The following is a 6,000-nucleotide window of genomic DNA, read 5'->3' as shown; positions in this document are numbered from 1 at the left end:
AATTTACATGACCACTTTCTTCATATCACGAGCAAATTTCCCTGTATTATGACAGATTTGTGCCGTAAAGTACTGAAAATTAGCTAATTAGCAGTGTTATGACTGCTCGGCATTTCTCAGTAAGAAATTGGGAGTGTAAGTGACCGTCTTGCTGGCACAACGTTCCGAATTTTCAAGCAGCGGTGCCCACTCCATCGCGGGACGAACCATGGCGCACCCACCCCTTCTTGGCGTCGGTGTTTGCTCGGGTTCGGCAATAACTCGCACCTGGCCCTGACCTTCAGACGGGGACACCCTTTTGAGCCGGATGGGGAGGGGGGAGGAACTACAGGTAAGTGAAGGAAAAGGGTCTTGAGAGGGGAGAGTCGGACACGTAATGCTGCGTCTGCCGACGCCTCTCGAACGTTTTGAGTTTACGACGGAGGCTGTCCGCAGGGGATTCAATTACTTTCGACACGCGCCTCTGTGTGTGTGTTAGTGTGTGTGCCACACCGGTGCAGCCAGGCAAGACCAGGCGCAGCTGGCTCCAGTAGGAAATCCAGTGGACCGGGTCCGAGCTGAAGGGGCGAAGGACGCCAAGGACAGGGACACACTCCGGGAAGCTGTCTCGGCACAGCGAATAGAATTACCTCTCATCCCCAAAGGAGCCGGGAAGTGGTTCAGGGTATCAAAACCACTTTGCGCCAGTGATAGTTGCTCTATTGGGAAGTGGCAACACGCTTAAGACTTTACGAAGTATTTAGAGCATGAGCAAGGTACAAACTACACTGTAAAAATTAATATCCGGAATAAACGACGGGTCCTTCATTAATTTACGAAGCTCTTCGTATATTTACAAAAACCTTCGTTAATTTTTTGAAAGATCTCTGCCGATTTTCCAATCACAATGAAAATTTACGAAGCACCTTCGTAAATCTACAAAGATCCTTCGTAAATTTACAGGGAACCTTCGTTTATAAACAAAGAACCTTCGTTAATATACAGAGATTCTTCGTAATTATACGTCTGGAATTAACGACGGATCCTTCGGCAAAAAAATTGCCAACACTTCCTTCGTTTATTTACGAAGGTCCGCCGTAGATTTATGAAGACCCGTCGTAGATTTACAAAGACCCGTCGTAGATTAACGAAGCCCGTCGTAAATTAACGAAGCCCTTCGTAAATTTGCAACAGATTTTGTAAATTTACGATTTTTCTTCGTAAATTTACAAAGAACCTTCGTAAATTAACGACGAACCTACGTTGATTTACAAAAGTCCCTGTAGGAAAGAAACATTCACAGTGCACCTTTGGACATTCCCAAAAACCCTTCGGAAAATATTCCGTCGTAAATTCACAACATACTTTTTACAGTGTACTTGTAAATAGTTTTTAATAGGAAGAAATAATTCGTTCGGTTAGTGCAATGTGTCATTGTTACAGAGTGGGTTTCGGCGAGCCCATTCCAGAACGCCTTCGATCGATCGGTTTAAAAATTTAACGATCTAAACGTCCCCTCCCGCTTTTTCGAGCACGCAGGCTCCTCCATTCACGAAGCGAAGATGCGAACGCCCACATGCGAGGTCTCTCTGCCGCCAAGGTGCTCCAAGGGCGAAAACCCATCTTTTTTAGGTGAAGGCTTTTTCAAGCGGCAAACGACTTCGCAAAATTTTGACTACACTCCCAACTTCCTTCTAAGAAATGCCGTGCAGTACATAATACTAAGCTGATTCTCAGTACTTCACTGTTATTCAATGAATGTGACGTCACGTTCCTTTGAATGTAAAAACTGTCACGTTCCTTTAAACGTGACAAGTCACGCTCAAAGGAGCGTGACAGACTTGGTTCATTTGTCATATTAATTTAAGCGTGACACTAGCCAGCTGGAAAGCAGTCACGTTTCTTTCAACAAGACAAATGCAATGCTCATTTTGACGAGACAATTGTAATCAAATTGGGCGGCAAAGGCTAGACTCATCAGAGAAACCGTTCACGAGAACAGCAGTCTTCATGGCTTACATAAAAACTGAGTGGTGAAACTTATCACCAGCATGTTGGTAGGTTCAAATCATTTCCGCCCAACTCCACTCTCACATAGACTGGTTTCAAATTTTAGTTCAAAGCCACCATCACTTCATACCCAGTCTTTTGTTTAAAATGTACTAAACCTTACTAGGTACTCTGGGCAGCCCCTCTGAATCAATTTTTGGACAGGGTGACAGCTTCTGATGGTATCCAATGTTGAAAGCAAACCAAAACATTGCTTTCTGTAGTGGCAGACACATTATGAAGGTGACTTGGTGTTCATAAACTTGTATGATTTTCACAGTATTCCAAGCAACAGGCGTTCCACTGGGTACTCTAGAATTGACACACGAAAAGTCTCCAACGCACAGATCGTTCTCGAAGAGTCGTCGTGACACAGTACAAAAAAAAATTATAATTAAATTGCGTCGAACAGCTGATAACAAGACTGGCAAGCTACCATTTTAAAACTGCAAATAACGTGAGGGAAACAAAAGAGGCTCAAAAAGCGCCTGCAGTCGTTATTGGCAGTCGGTTTGACTATGGGCAGTCGTGGCGTGGCGTCGCGTGGTGGAGACAAAATGGCCACACGTTGTTTGGGAACAGCAGTGTGTCATGATAAAATTAAGTTTGTTTCTTGCGCTGTGTGATGGTGACTCCTCATGAATCGTCGGTGCGTTGGAGACTTTTCGTGTGTCAATACCTGAATACCCAGCGGTACGCCTGTTGCTTGGAATACTATGAAAATCATGCAAGTTTATGAACACCAAGTCACCTTCATAATGTGTCTGCCACTACAGAAAGCAATGTTTTGGTTTGCTTTCAACATTGGATACCATCAGAAGCTGTCACCCTGTCCAAAAATTGATTCAGAGGGGCTGCCCAGAGTACCTAGTAAGGTTAGTACATTTTAAACAAAAGACTGGGTATGAAGTGATGGTGGCTTTGAACTAAAATTTGAAACCAGTCTATGTGAGAGTGGAGTTGGGTGGAAATGATTTGAACTTACCAACATGCTGGTGATAAGTTTCACCGCTCAGTTTTTACGTAAGCCATGAAGACTGCTGTTCTCGTGAACGGTTTCTCTGATGAGTCTAGCCTTTGCCGCCCAATTTGATTACAATTGTCTCGTCAAAATGAGCACTGCATTTGTCTCGTTGAAAGAAACGTGACTGCTTTCCAGCTGGCTAGTGTCACGCTTAAATTAATATGACAAATGAACCAAGCCTGTCACGTTCCTTTGAGCGTGACATGTCACGTTTAAAGGAACGTGACAGTTTTCACATTCTAAGGAACGTGACAGTTTTCACATTCAAAGGAACGTGACGTCACATTCGTTGAATAACAGTGTTTACGACACAAATCTGTCATACAGAGAAATTTGTTTGCAATATTAAGAAATTGGTCATAATTTAATGAGAACTCTTCATCATAGGTTACCACCTTCGCTGCGCAGCCATAACACTAAGCTTTTTTGTTCGTATTACGAAGAAAAAGCTCAGAAGGATATTGGGAGTGCACCGTTATTTCAAATTCAAATTATTTTACGTTAGCTCAACGTTATCAACGTTATTTGCCCATTATTTCACGTTATTTCAAGAAAGTTCTCACCTCAAAATTCAAGTTGCTTTGCCCTTGGCCTTTTTTGTGGGAAAGCACGGTTATTCCCGCCGAGTCCTCACTGCCGAGGTGAGGAGCATGCCCATAACACGATGTAGAATATGATGATGACAAGGCCAGTCTGTTCCGGCCTGGGCATGCAACGCAATGGACCACGGGCGCAGCCGGCGCGGGATGGTGGGGGTCAGCATACTGTTTCCGCGAGTACCGCTTTCGTCGCTCTGTCTCTCTCGCACTCATGGGGCGTCCCGTAGAGGTGCAAGAGAGACAGAGCGACGGAAAGGGCTCTCAGTCTGCTGCGTGACATGCGAGCGGCGGGGCGTGGACGGGGCGCCGTCACGAGGCTTGGTGGTGCTCTGCTTTTCGCGCTGTTTTCTCCTTTCTTCGCCTGCACGCCGCGTCGGGGGGAAAGCCCACTGCCGCCGCCAGCCGCCCCTGTGGGCTGCGAAGAACGTCGGACATGAATATGAAACGGACTGCGCTGTACGCACGTCACCCCGCCAGCTGGCTGGTTGCTTCCGAGAGTCGTTTTCGTCGCTCTGTCTCTCTCGCACTCATGGGGCGTCTCGTATGGGTGCGAGAGAGACAGAGCGACGAAAGCGACTCTCGGAATCAGTCTGCAGCAGGCTGATTCCGGGGGACAGGCCCCACCGGTCGATCTCTCTCACACATATACGAGACGTGGAGAGAGAGAGAGAGAGAGAGAGAGAGAGAGAGAGAGAGAGAGAGAGACTGCAGGGCCGCCCTGCACGACGGCTGTCTCTCGGCCTACATCGCAGTGCCCGGCCTTGCGGGTGGCTTACAACAGCCATGTGCCCCCAGTCTATTTCCGTCCATGCCGGAAGCTTTCTGTTTACTCTCTTCATTAAGAGGAACGGTTTGTCCTCTTTGTATAAGGGTGGGTTTTCGACGAATTGCGTATAACGATTGTTATAGGGGGGGGGTATTGTGTGCGTGAGAGTGCGTGGGAGAGGAGTGGAAGGGGGAGGATGGAGGGGAAGAGGAGGGGTGGAAATCGAGGGGGAGGGAAGAAGATCCACCAGCTTCGCTAAGTACAGTGTGGCAGATCAAGATCCCGCGCGCCACGGCATGGGCACGACGCCGGATTACCAGGAAACATCGTCTGAGGATGACGACGCTGAGCTCAGACTCGGGCATCCAATCCGGCCCAATCGCATTTCATCGGCACTGTACACACATCAGGGGGGCCGGAATAGCGACCCGCGGCCGAGTTCGGCGAGAAAGAGAGGTAGTCACTCGCGAGAAGTGCGACTCTCTGTCACATCTGCACTCTATATGTCTTACGATGAAAGGCTGCACCGACATATTATGGTGGAGATTTTCTCCATAATACCAAAGAAATTTGACAAAATATAATCTGTACGATGCAACGAATTTTGAACTGTAAGTTACGAAGTCAGCTGCACCACCATAATAGTATGGAGAATCTTCACCATAAGACTTTTAGAGAGTGCTTTAGACGCCCGGGTCCTTGGTGTACATTTCGAGACAGCAACTCACACTGAAAATCTATCGGCGTGACTTCGTGCCGCTGTAGGGGCGTGAATGAAGTGTCACGCCATTCAACGACATGACAGAAAAGTCACGCCAAAAATCGGCGTGACTCAAAAATTCACGTCAATTTTTGGCGTGAATTTCTTGTCATGCCGCTTTTTGGCATGACATTTCTCATAAAAAGCGTCGTCATTCACGCCAAATGAGGGCGTGACTCACATGTCACGCCGTTTTTCGGCGTGAATTTTGTGTCACGCCAATAAGTGGCGTGACTGTCACGCCATAATTTGGCTATGTGTCCGACCATTGCGTTTTCAGTGCATCAAAATCAGAGAAAATTTCAGGTTAGTCCGAAATTTAAGTCTGTCGATATTTATTTATTTTTTGACTCACAGCAAATCAAGAGATGAAATTTGTCTAGGTAACCTCTTGATGCTGATTCATTTGTTCCTATGTTCACCAGCATTGCTAACGGATCCCAATTTAAATCCTAAATGGCCACACTCTGAAAACCTTTCAAGGCACAGCAAATATAAAATAGCTTGTTAGAACGGAGTATTTTGAGTATATATAAGCTTAGAAAGATTCTTTGTTTAGAAAACTAAGTAATTTGTACCTCTTAATATGCTGGAAATATTTTGCAAGGTTTAAAGCGCACATTTCGGCTGGGCACATGACAGTGTACTGCGTTTCTTCCAAGATGCGTTCAGAACAGTACGTCTAAAGGTCAAAGGGCCTCTCAAGGATTACGCAACAACGATCCTCCCCCCTCCCCGTGCTTGTGGCGTGGTGACGTCACACCGCGTTGTTATCCGATACGGCGGGGCGCCGTGCGACGCTGCCTGGCGGCACACTGGATAA

The sequence above is a fragment of the Thrips palmi genome, unplaced genomic scaffold, assembly GCF_012932325.1.
Source record: "Thrips palmi isolate BJ-2018 unplaced genomic scaffold, TpBJ-2018v1 HiC_scaffold_1, whole genome shotgun sequence".
In the NCBI taxonomy this organism is placed as follows: domain Eukaryota; kingdom Metazoa; phylum Arthropoda; class Insecta; order Thysanoptera; family Thripidae; genus Thrips; species Thrips palmi.
Note: the sequence above shows the minus strand (reverse complement) of the source record.